Source organism: Lissotriton helveticus, chromosome 12, assembly GCF_964261635.1.
Source record: "Lissotriton helveticus chromosome 12, aLisHel1.1, whole genome shotgun sequence".
Classification (NCBI taxonomy): domain Eukaryota; kingdom Metazoa; phylum Chordata; class Amphibia; order Caudata; family Salamandridae; genus Lissotriton; species Lissotriton helveticus.
Window position 1 is genome coordinate 362,015,889 of NC_136073.1, and position 13,178 is coordinate 362,029,066.

The window sequence follows — 13,178 nt, forward strand, 5'->3', positions numbered from 1 at the left end:
CTTTGGTGCTGGTCTCTGTGGTCGAACTGGTTGGATCCACCATGAGTGATTTTCAGATCTTGTCCTGGAATGTCAATGGTCTGCGTACAAGACCAAGGAGGGATAAGATCTTGCAATATCTTGGGGACTCCCCCTCGCAGGTCATTGTCCTCCAGGAAACTCATCTTCATAACGTGGAGGTTACCGCCCTTTAAAAAAAAAAAAAAACTGTGTAGGACCATATGCCTGTACTAACCAGACAGCTAATATTAGAGGGGTCCTAATTCTTTTTAAGAAATCGGCTAGGGCATGTATCTTGTTCCAGTTATCTGACCCAGGTGGTTGTGGGTTATTGTGAAAGCTGTTGTTCTAGGGTTCCAGCTCACCCAGGTTGACTATTACGGGCCAAACCAGGATGACCCCTCTTTTTTGAAGACAATTTTTTTTCACTTGATCGACATACCTGATCCAGTAGTACTAGCCGGCGATTTTAATATTGTGTTGAATCCCCTACTTGAAAAGACACCAAATAACAGAGCTGGGGCCCCATCTACATCACTGGAATTTTTATTGGGAGCCATGAAGCAATACGCTCTTTCAGATATTTGGAGAGAAAAATCTGGTCAGCAGATAGGAGCCTCGTTTAGAAACTTTAAGTATCGGCATACTTCTAGAATAGACTACATATTGATTAGTCAGACACTAAGAGTGACAAAGATTTCTTACATGGCTTTCCCATATGCCTGACCACTCCGGTATCTTGTTGGGGTTAGAGCCTCTAAAACTTAGTCTCACTAGGTCAAGGTCTTTTGACTGTACCCTTTTACTGGAGGAAAAGGAGATTTCCTTTATATCTCTGGAAATAGCTTTCTTTTGGGGGATTAATGTGGATTCGGCTCCTATTGCTGTAGTTTGGGACTCCTTAAAAGCCTACCTGCGGGGTCAAATCACTAGTAGGTTAAGCTTCAGGAATACAAAATACAAAGACGAGGTCTCATCGTTAGAACCCAAGCTCAAGGCAGCGGAGGTCGATCTAATCGGCCAAGTCTCGTCCTTTATCCATCAAGAGCGTCAGGCCAAGTATGATAATCTAAAGGGCCAGCTGGAGAGGGTCCTACACACCAGGTTTACTCGAAGATGGGAAGCTAGTAAGATCGCCCACTTCGAGTATGGTGAAGGGGCAGGGAAACTCCTCGCATGGAAGGTGAAATCTGATCAGGTAAGGAATCACATTAAAGAAATCGTTAGGGGAGACACTACCTTTTCCACAGATGAGGATATATGTGATGCCTTTCAGATTTTTTTCCAAAATATCTATTGCGAGGACAGAAGGGTGGTGAACTATAGTTTCCAGAATTGGCACAAGGGTATCCCCCTCCCCCCTCTTAAACTTGAACAGCAGCAACAGCTAGACCAGGAAATCACCCAGGCGGAGGTCAAGGAAGCCATATCATCCTGTAAGAGAGGGAAAGCCGCAGGCCCCGACGGGCTCCCAGCGGAAATCTATCGAGCAGTGAGTGATACGATTGTCCCGACCCTGACACAGCTCTTTAATCAGATCCTACAAGTAGGGCTAGCGCTTCCTGCTTCGTGGAATGATGCCACAATTATCTTGATTTTGAAACCAGGGAAAGTCCCTTCCTGCTGTGGGTCATATAGGCCAATTTCGCTTTTGAAAACGGATTATAAGATCTTTGCTTCAATCTTGGCAGCTAGGCTGGGAAGTATGGCAGGCGATATTCTCCATCTTGATCAGAAGGGCTTTGTCAGGGGACGACAGTTGTCAGTTCCCACCTATGATCTCATTGGGGGTATTGATGTGGCATCTGCGTATTCCCTTCCTTTAACAGCAATGACCTTAGATGCTACTAAAGCGTTTGACAGGGTGAACTGGATATATTTGACCGAAGTCCTGGGGAAATGTAATTTAGGGCCAAGATTTATTTGACCGGTCCAGCTGATTCATCAGAACCCAACAGAGCCCTTTAAAATCTCAAGGGGGACAAGACAAGGTTGCCCACTCTCCCCTCTCCTTATTGATTTATACATCAAACCTTTCGCCCAACGGCTGAGGGATGACCCTAATATTCGGCCATTCAAATTTGGAGAGTGGGAGAGGAAGGTCGCCCTGTACGCAGATGATATCTTAATTATGGCAGCCAATTTGTTAACAGCCCTCCATGCAGTGATAAGTCAGGCACAGGAGTCTGGTCGGGTTTCAGGTTATGAGATTAATGCTGTTAAAACTGAAATTATGGCATGAAATCTTGAGGGGACACAGCACCAGTATCCGATCAGCCATAAAATGAGATACTTAAGGATCAGTATAGTTCAGGACATCACCAAGATAGCCGAGACCAATTTAGCTGGGGGGGCTAAGGAGTGTCGGAGGTTGCTGAAATCTTGGTCCCTGCTTCCATTATCCATCTTAGGCAGGGTAAACATTGTTAAGATGTCAATACTCCCCAAGGTCACCTTTCTTTTTAATTGTATCCCTTTACATTTTGAAAAATCTGCGATTGACAAGCTCCAGCGAGACATAAACTCATTTGTCTGGGCTTACAAATCACCAAGAATAGCCTGGAAAAAGTTGAAGCGGAGGAGAGATAAGGGTGGCCTTGCCTTGCCTGATTTTCAGTTATACGCCTGGGCTTTCCAACTTACCCATGCGCATATGCTGTTGAAAATGCCAGTTAACACAGGGGCAGGGGTCATGTTTCTTGCTATGCTTAGAGGTGCCAGTTTAGCCGAGGAAGGTTTCTTGTTTAAATTTGGGGACCCGAAATTTTTTTAAAAGATCAAGCTGAAGGTTCTACAAGGATTCGCTAAAACCTGGGCAAAACGTAGGGGAGCCACTAAACTCAGCTACTTTTCCAGCCTGGCTCCATTATGGGACTCTCCTGGTACTCCAGATTGTTTGAGAGTCAGGCTGGCGTTACCTTTGAGAGATGCTGGTTTAGTGGTTTGGCCCCCGACGGTATCCTCATTTCATGGGATCAACTTAAAGATAAAGTTGGTGAGGGTCTCTCCAGGTTCAAATATCTCCAGTTGGAAAGCTGGGTCCATTCTAAGTTAGATCATAGGAATTTTGTGGGGGACAGCACTTTTTTAGAACATCAGTTGGTATCTAAGCCGTGTGGGAAAAGGGAGATTTCATTTTGGTATCAAGCTATTACTTACACCATAGACGGTGAATTTAGGCTTGCAGAGGAAGGGGGGAGGGGGGGGATCGGTTCCTTACCTGCACAAAATTGGGATCATCTTTGGCAGTGTTCTTGTAAGCTTTCATATGCACCGGTAACCCCTGCATGGCTGAAGAGAAACCATCTGTATACCATCCATCGGGCCTACTTCTCTTCACTCAAGCTTTCCAAAATTTCTCCCGGTGTCCCGGCCTGTTGCAAGAAATGCAGGTTGACCTCTGCTTCGGACATCCACATGTTTAAAGAATGCCCCACTCCGGAGACTTTTTGGGACGAAGTTGGCTGTTTTTTGACAAGGGTCTTGAGTTGTTCAATCCCTATTGATTTGTCCCTGGTTATTTCCGGACTTTCAGAAGTAATAACGGGCCCTTCTAGATCATTGCTTTTTTTTATTTTATCTAATCTTGTTAGCCAGGAGAGAAATTTGCAAAAGGTGGACAGATCCTTCCCCTCCTATTTTCTCAGACTGGTTGTCATCAGCCTTAGCGGTCTCTAAGCTCGATCTTGCTAGATCAGGCAGCAAGAAGAAGCTGGCATTCTGAGATTTGTTACGGTTCGGACTGGGCTCAGGAAGTTTGTGAGTACCCAGCTTGTGTCCCCCACCCCCCGAAGATTCCTCAACTTATCAAGAGCTACATGCCAGAGCAGAGGAGGATTTATTTATGAGACCCTCCCCTCCACACAACGCACTACCTCTCTATGTTAAAAAATATGTAGCAACACACAGTGGATATTTTCCAGGAAGTTTGTGCAAGGGTGATAACTCCTTGTGAAGACAACAAATATAATGCTTCCCCTTCTGACCCCACCCCTTACATTTGAAGTCAGCTTCCATCAGACTCTCTTGTCCATACATCTAGGAAGAGGGCTAACTCTCAAACAACTGGAGAAGCCCCAAGCACCCCCCCCCCCCTCCGAGAGAGCACATAAGACATTAGACGATATGGGCAAGAGAGTAATGGTGCAGTCTGCTAACCACTGCCGAATTTCTAATTCTGTACGTCTCTTAAGTAGATATGACAGATAGTCAGTACCTCCCTGAAGATCACCCAAAGAGAGGGCATGAATTAGTGTATCTGGGGTGAAGTAAATTTCTAACACTACTATAAGGTGTGCCCTTGACGCCACCAACCCAGAAGCTCGGGTCATCAACTCAAGCTTCCTTCTCAGACGCCACGCATGGCTGCGCATATCAGGTTTTAAACCAGAGGTTCTGCAGACCAACACAGCGGCTCAGGTCATCAACTCAAGCTTCCTTCTCAGACGCCACGCATGGCTGCGCATATCAGGTCTTAAACCAGAGGTTCAGCAGAACTTGTTAGCTATCCCATTAAATGAGCAACCTATTTTGGGCATCCGGTATATCAAATATTGAAAAAAATAAAAAAAGACACAGACCTCTTCAAGCACCCATATTTCACGTTACTTTAGCCGCACCCCCTTCCGTGGATGCTCCAAACAGGTTTACCTGACACCTCCACAGCAAAAAATAGCCCGCATACTCACGCAATCTAAGGTAGAGGTTATTCCAGAGTCTCCAATAGGGGACATAATTCAAGAGTTAGAGGTAAAAGTCCCTCCCCAACAGACTTACCACTCAAGCCTCAACAGTTCCTACCCATTTAGTGGAACATCACTTCCGACCAGTTGGTGCTGGACATTATACAGCAAGTGTATTCCCAGAAGCTAACTATCACACCTCCCACAATACCACCCTGCAAACACAGACTCTCACAAAAGCACAGAAAACTCCTTACGGAGGAGGTACAATCTCTCCTTCTGAACAACGCCATCAAAATAGTACCACCTCAACAACAGGGGTTTGGAGTGTACTCCCTCTATTTTCTAATGCCCAAAAGTAATGGCCATCTCAGGCCCATTCTCGAACTAAGGCCTATAAACAAATACATTTGCTCACAACATTTCCATATAGTCATCCTCCAAGATGTCATACCTCCTCTACAGCAGGGAGACTTTGTGACCGTACTCGACCTAAAAGACATGTACTTTCTCATCTATACACCCAGCGCATCTGCGTAACGTTATGTTTGTGGTTAATGGCAAACACTCAGTTCAAAAGTACTCATCTTTTGAGTCATCACAGCTCCCCGAGTGTTCACTAAGTGCTTTGCAGTAGTAGCCGCACACCTAAAAAGGCAGGACAGTAGAGTCTTCCCTTATCTAGATGACTGGCTCATCAAGAGTGCCACCCACCAGTTATGCAAACACACTCGGGTCACTTAACATCTTCTACAATGACTGGGATTCAATAGCACAAAAACACACCTCCAACCGTATCAGACTCAATCATACTTAGGAGGAATTCTCAAATCACAAAAAGGGTTGGCCTATCCCAATGTAGCAAGTCTTTTCAGGCTCTCATTTTGCGATTTCAGCCAGACGGCCAGGTTACAGACAGAACAGATCTAGTTTTTGTCATCCGCCAAACTGGTCACTCTGGCCTGCGAAAAAAAAAACACCAAAAACTTATAAGGGGGGCCCATTTGCAAACTTTGACTATCCAAGGCCACTGGGAAGCTAACCAGGGCTTTCACATCAATTACTTAGAGCTCTTAGCAGTTAAAAGCATTTCTTCCCCACCTAGTGGGAAAAGTTGTCCTTGTTTGCACAGATACCACCACATCCATGTTTTATCTATGAAAATGGGGGTACTCAGTTTCTTCAGCTCTCTTGGCTTGCCAAACAAATTTGGAGGTGGGCTCTCCATCACAAAATACACCTACTAGAAGAGCACCTCCCAGGAATGGACAACCACTTTACCGACCTCCTTAGGAGGACATGTTAATAAGTCCACGTGTGGGAACTCCAACCGCATGTCCTCCACCAACATTTCCACCAGTTGGGCTTCCCCCAAATAGACCTATTCGCAACCACTGAAATTGCAAACTGCCCAAACTACGCATTCAGATACCCACAGTCCAAAGGCAGTGCACTATGGATTAAATGGTCAGGGATATTTGCCTATGATTTTCCTCCTCTCCCCCTGCTTCCATTTCTGGTTTGGAGGTTAAGGCAAACATTCCTCATTCTGGTAGCACCCACTTGGGCTCACCAACCTTGGTTCACAACATTTCTGGAACTTTGGTAGTTCCTCACGAGAAACTCCCAATCAGGCCAGACCTTCTCATGCAGAACCATGGAGTAATAATAATACTCCCAGGCCCCAAGTCACTCAACCTTGCCATCTGGTTCCTGAAGTCCTAGAATTCAGATATCTTAAACTAACACCAAATATAAGGCCAGTCTCAAAAAAACACATAGGCCCACTACATGCACAAGCAATGTGGTCGAATTGAAATGTTGTGTCCACTATTGCCACCCAAAACAAATTGACCCACTCACACCAGCTGTACATGACATTGCCTGCTGCATGTGCAGAATTGTGGACTGGCATTTACTTATATCAGGCTCCACCTTGCTGCTGTGGCACCAGCATGAAAACTCAATATCGTTCTCCCTAGGCTTATGGGCCCCGCTTTTGAGCCTCTCCAGTCGTCCATTCCAGTTCCGTTCTTGGAAAGTGGCTTTTGTAGTCGCTATTACTTCCTTACGGCATGATAGACCACTAATGACTGCTCAGAGACTCAAACGTAACAGTAGAGGGTGGGGATTCAAGAATTTATGATCTTCCCTAGAGAGGAGGGTGCTCAGAATAAACTGCTGTTTTATTTTCATAAGATCACACATTAAAAATGGTTAATTTGTTACATTTGTGTACTCCTGCTTTTGTTTTTTAGATCTCGCCTGAGCCAGTACATGCGTTGCTCTGGAGAGACATTTAGTAAGTGGGCTTTTAATAGTCCGACCACACGCTTTTGCTGGCCTCAAGCTTGCGCATACACGCGCACAGCCACCATCTTGGTTTCTGTTATGGCTCATTAAGCCTTACAGAGCGCAAATCACTTATTTCCATGCTCCTCCACCCCCTCGCTCTCTGCTCTCACTACCCCCTCCCTTCTCCCCCTCCCTCCTCGTCATTCACCGGTCTGAATTTGTGCGTCCGATGTTTCTTAATGCATTACAGTATATTTTTAAATACTTTGGCTACAGCTTGTTTTTTTCTCGCTTGCAGTCTTGTTTTTATTTCCTTTTAGAGCGCGCCCGTACACAACTCCCGGGCTTGTTCCGGTTACTCGTCTGTCTCCATTTTCTGAGGGGGGTTCGTGGTATTTCCTAAAGTTGCTTCAGGCTGCAGAAAACAAATGGGAATATTCACGGAGAAGCATGCAGCTTGAATTCATGGTGCCCGAGCATGAAATTTCAGACAAATTACGAGCGGCAGTAATATTCTTTCATGGGGTAGGACGTTTGGGGCTCTCGGGGATTCTTTTGCGGGTGGTGGAGGCTATTTATGTCCAGGAAAGACATGGCTTGGCAGTTCGGGCTGGACTGTTCCCATGAGGCACAGGGTCAAGACTGATTTGCATATGGCCATGTCTGAACTGGGGTGGCTTGGTGAGCAAAATAACGATGGATTAAACCCAGATCTGTGACTGGGGTGAATGTTTTGCCATTGTGCAACATTCCGTCCATCATCTTGTGTGTTTTGCTATTTATGTAACTAGGCTGGTCTTGTCTGCGGTGCATGCAGTTCTAGGGTCATGTGCATTTTCCCAGCATGTGGCGTGCTTTTTTCAAATTTCCTGCACACGCCTTCACTGAGCAGCCCCCCATCGCTGCACACTGCCCACCAGCAGACAGTCATTACACACACTGGTTCACCCTCTCCTAGCTTCCTCACCACCTGCACGGATGCAACATTCACACGGTGATTCCATACACTCACTATCACCCGTGCACACATCCACTCTCCCCACGGTGACTTCTTGGGGTGTGCGCCCTATTCACACCTCAGCCACACACATGGACACACAGTCCCGGTATAAACTCACTCCTTTCAAATCTCACCGACAGCTAACTACCAGACGTGCACCTCTGATCACTCCCCAAGTTACACCTTCAACCAGTCGTGCGTTGCCCGGCTTCCCTCTCACACCCAAGGAGCACCCGTTTACACACTTATCACACTATCAGCTCCATCCTTTTGTTGTTGTTAGCTGCTGCCATGGCACTCCTCACTATGGTAGTGCCCCCAGCCTCACCCTCTTCAAAGCCCTCAGTGAAGTCTGCAGCAAACCTCTTAATATCCCTGCGACAAAAGTATCGTCTACTCACCACAAAAGAGACCAAAAAGTGAGAGTACATGGTCTGAATCTTGCGACACCAAGTGTACACCTATTTGGCCGAATGTTTAAAGGGTGCTCCCCAGACTACAACCCAAAACAGGTACAGAAACAAAAACTCAAGGTTTAAAAATCTTACCCAATACTTCCAGCCGGAAGTTTATATTAGCCGAGGACCACAATGTCCCAAAATCTAGAAAATATTGAAAATGCCACCTAATATTTACAAAGACTCTTTACCAAAATTTTTAAAAATGTTCTAACTCAAGAACATCTGTACCATACTCACTCTAATGTACAGCTTGTGTTCTCAATAGTCGTCCCTATGTAATGAAACAAACAATAAACATTCGCACGATGCTACTATAAATATCCGTCATAGAAACCCAGAGAAAAAAGCACTTACAAGCTCAATTTGGATCTTTCAATCTGCGAATATAAAATGACACGGAATTAACATGCCGTGCGCTACACCCGTTATCATTATCTATAGCCGCACCCAACAACGTGATCGTGCAATGAAAACTACTTACTGTCCAAGTCTGTGTATAGCATGTTGTACACCTACGGATAGTGGAACAGCATTAGCTTCATAGAATTAAAGGATTGTACTCCCAGGTTATATATCAGAGTGTTCCAATGCATGGACTTACTTGAAAAAGGTAACAGCTGACCTCAAAGACCGAGCGATATTCTTAGTCTGGATAGGATCAGAAAACGCCATAAATTAAAAGCTAGGCGTGATGACGTCAAGCGCGCTGTAATATCGCAGCCATCTTAGAGTGGTGCCCGAACATGTAATGCCATAGGCCACTTAGTATCGTATTTAATCATGCTGGTTCTTACAATCTCACTAGTCAGGCTTCTTCAAACTCATATGTACACCACCTGTACAAGTGTAAGCCCAGATTATACTATCAAAAAACGAGGAGTAAAACTCAACACTATCTCGCTCAAAGCCAGTCAGTGTCATGTGTCATCATTATGCCTCTTAAAATCTCATCAGTACGGCTCTAGAATCTCATACGTAAACCTTAAGTATAAGACCAGGTTGAACTACTCCATCTCAATGATGGAAACACACGCCGCCATCTTGGAACGGCGAACAAACTTGTCAACCAACAGATATATAAAAGGGATCCATGCTATAGGTCTGTCGTTTAACAAAAGAACAATGTTCACCGCTGTTCACCCTTAGCAGCACCCCTCTCAAGCTTTGGCAACACTTTTTCAGTCTGACAGGTATTGGAATGCATATAAACGTCCTAGATTTCCTTTTGACCCAGAACAACATTGCTTTTAAAGTCTGGCCTCAAGGACAAAGCACCTTATTTTAAACCTTTTTGCACACCTTTTTTCACTTTCACTCATATTCACGCACTGCTTTACAGTATCACTATATACCAATATACTTATAGCCCACTGGGGCGCCCACTTTTATATCATATTTACAAGTGGTTGCAACGCTTACCCTTCCTGGTGTGAAGGGTCCCATATGATGACTAGGGCGGTATCGGTCGATAACTGATGGGTATTTTTCACATCTGGAAAGTATCCTGTTGACTTCTTGTCACTTTTGCAAATATTTTTTCTACCCCATTCTCCTTATGTCAGATGCATAGTTAGTAGACAGATTGACTAATTGACCCACAGTTACTTTTTGTTTGCTAAAACTATCTTGGCGCATGGCCATTGACGAATAATGCAAACCGGATGGGGCAGTATGATGCTTGCATTTTCAATATTATGTCATCGCTGTTGCATATTTATCTTATGCAACTAACAACCATTGACAAAGCCAATAGTCCTGGCTTGTAGTAGATGTGATGTCACCAGGCAGGTCGCCCCCCTAGCCACCGCGTAGTTCTCCTCGTGCTGTGTGCTACGCTCTCTGAGCTTGCCGCTTTTCACCCCGCTGTTGGTTCGCCGTTTTCACCCTTTGCCGTTTTTACCCCTCTGCGCTGTCCCATTAGTTTCCCCTCGCTCCCCTTGCCTTCCGCTTCCATTTAGCTTTGCTTAACGCTGTGTGTTCGCCGTTTTACCCCTCTGCGTTGTCCCATTAGTTTCCCCTCGCTCCCCTTGCCTTCCGCTTCCATTTAGCTTTGCTTAACGCTGTGTGTTTGCCGTTTTACCCCTTTGCGCTGTCCCATTAGTTTCCCCTCGCTCCCCTTGCCTTCCGCTTCCATTTAGCTTTGTTTAATTGTTTTTTGTCATTTGTGCTTTCCCCTCGCTCCCCCTTGCCCTCTGTGCCCTCTCGCCTCGCCCTCGTTTTCCCGCCGCTGCTCCCTGCGGCCCGCCCCCCCGCCGCTCCCATTCGCCACCCCGCTCCCGCCTCCCAGCTGCTCCTCCCTTCCTCAGCCCCTCATATGGAAGACGCACGGTGGTAAAGGGAGCGACCGCTGACCCTGTCACCAGGCAGGTCGCCCCCCTAGCCACCGCGTAGTCCTCCTCGTGCTGTGTGCTGTGTGCTACGCTCTCTGAGCTCGCCGCTTTTCACCCCGCTGTGGGTTCGCCGTTTTCACCCTTTGCCGTTTTTACCCCTCTGCGCTGTCCCATTAGTTTCCCCTCGCTCCCCTTGCCTTCCGCTTCCATTTAGCTTTGCTTAACGCTGTGTGTTCACCGTTTTACCCCTCTGCGCTGTCCCATTAGTTTCCCCTCGCTCCCCTTGCCTTCCGCTTCCATTTAGCTTTGCTTAATGCTGTGTGTTCGTCGTTTTACCCCTCTGCGCTGTCCCATTAGTTTCCCCTCGCTCCCCTTGCCTTCCGCTTCCATTTAGCTTTGTTTAATAGTTTTTTGTCATTTGTGCTTTCCCCTCGCTCCCCTTTGCCCTCTGTGCCATCCCGCCTCGCCCTCGTTTTCCCGCCGCGGCTCCCTGTGGCCCCGTCCCCTGCTGCTCCCATTCGCCACCCCGCTCCCGCCTCCCAGCTGCTCCTCCCTCCCTCAGCCCCTCATATGGAGGACGCACGATGTACGTGCAGCGGACGCACGCAGCGGGTGCGCCGATTGTGCGCCGAAGGCGTGCCAAAGGCAAGCCAGTCTACGCCTGTCCGCGCCCAGCGCCAGAACCCCTGGTCCGCGCCGATGCCAGCGCGCCCGACGAACTTACGACGCAGCAACCCTCCACGCACTCAATGCCGGCCGGATCCCCGCCTGCTACCGAGCCACCCCGAAACGCACCCACAGACCCTTCACCTGCCGAGACTGCCGATTCACCTGCCTGCGAACTTGCACCGCACCCGCCAAGCCGAGCCCCAGCGACAACCACCTCAAGTGCATCCTGCTCAACACCCGCTCCGTCCACAGGCACGCTGTCGAACTCTGGAACCTCCTCGACTCAACATCACCAGACGTCCCCTTCCTCACAGAAACCTGGATGAATGCCTCCTCAGCCCCCGACATCGCCATAGCCATCCCGGATGGCTCCAAGATCAGCCAGAGAGACCGCGTCAACCAAACCGGTGGAGGCATCGCCATCGTCCACAAAAACACCATCCGCATCACCACCAACTCCGACGACACCCTCACCGCCGCCGAACACCTTCACTTCCAGATACACACCGACCCCAAGACCACCCTCAGAGGCACCCTCATCTACAGACCCCCGGGACCGCGCACTCAATTCAGCAAAGCCATCGCAGACTTACTCAGTCCACACGCCCTCACCTCCATAGACTACATCCTCCTAGGGGACCTCAACTTCCACCTGGAGAACCACAAGGACTGCAACACCGCCGCCCTGCTGGACAACCTCGCCAACCTCAGACTCAAGCAACTGGTTAACACCCCCACCCACTACGCCGGCCACACGCTCGACCCCGTCTTCTCCTCCAGCAAGCACATCTCCTTCAGCCACTCCACCGGACTACACTGGACAGACCACAGCTGCGTCCATTTCACCTTCAGAAAAACCACGACTCACCATCACCACCCGCAACAGATCCCCCGCAGAAGCTGGAGCAAGATCACCGCCGACCAGCTCACCACCTCCCTCAGCCAGAACCCACCCACCAACACAACAGACCCCGACGAAGCAGCCCGTAACCTCACACAGTGGCTCACCGAATGCGCTGACGAACTCGCACTACTGAAGAACCCTCCCAGCAGACCCGGCAGCAAGAAAGCCTCGTGGTTTACCAACGACCTCAAAAACTCCAAGAAAACCTGCCGCACCCTCGAGAAAGCCTGGCGCATCGACCAGACGGCAGAACACATGACCGCCCTCAAGAACGCCACCCGCATAAACCACCAGCTGATCCGCACCACCAAGAAGACAGCTTTCAAAGAACGACTGGACAACAACACCCACAACAGCAAGGACCTTTTCAACATCGTCAAAGAGTTCTCCAATACCAGCGCCTGCAACACCGACATCACCCCCTCGCAAGACCTCTGCGACTCTCGCCTAGTTCTTCCACCGCAAGATCGCCGACATACACAACAGCTTCGGCGCACCAACCACGCACCCAACCACCGAACCAGCGCCCCCCACCACCACCCTCCGCACCTGGACCCCTGTCAGCACCGTAGACACCACCCGCATGATGAACACCATCCACTCCGGCTCCCCCACGGACCCCTGCCCACACCACATCTTCAACAAAGCCGACGCCGTCATCGCACCCCATCTCCGGAACATCAACAACTCCCTCACATCCGCCACCTTCCCGGAGAGCTGGAAACACGCCGAGCTGAGCGCCCTCCTGAAAAAACCCACCGCGGACCCCACGGACCTCAAGAACTTCCGCCCCATCTCGCTCCTCCCCTTTCCAGCCAAAGTCATCGAGAAGATCGT

General features: G+C 48.4%; 1 long non-coding RNA gene across 2 annotated transcripts in view; it reads right to left on the minus strand.

Moving 5' to 3' along the window:
• The window catches only part of LOC144799399 (uncharacterized), a 117,495-nt gene extending 108,410 nt beyond the window's left edge, over nt 1-9,085 (minus strand). For both annotated transcript variants that reach the window (XR_013603804.1, XR_013603805.1), the window contains exon 1: nt 9,040-9,085. This is a non-coding gene — a long non-coding RNA (uncharacterized LOC144799399). The remainder of the gene's footprint in view (nt 1-9,039) is intronic.
• Nucleotides 9,086-13,178: the final 4,093 nt, after the last annotated feature.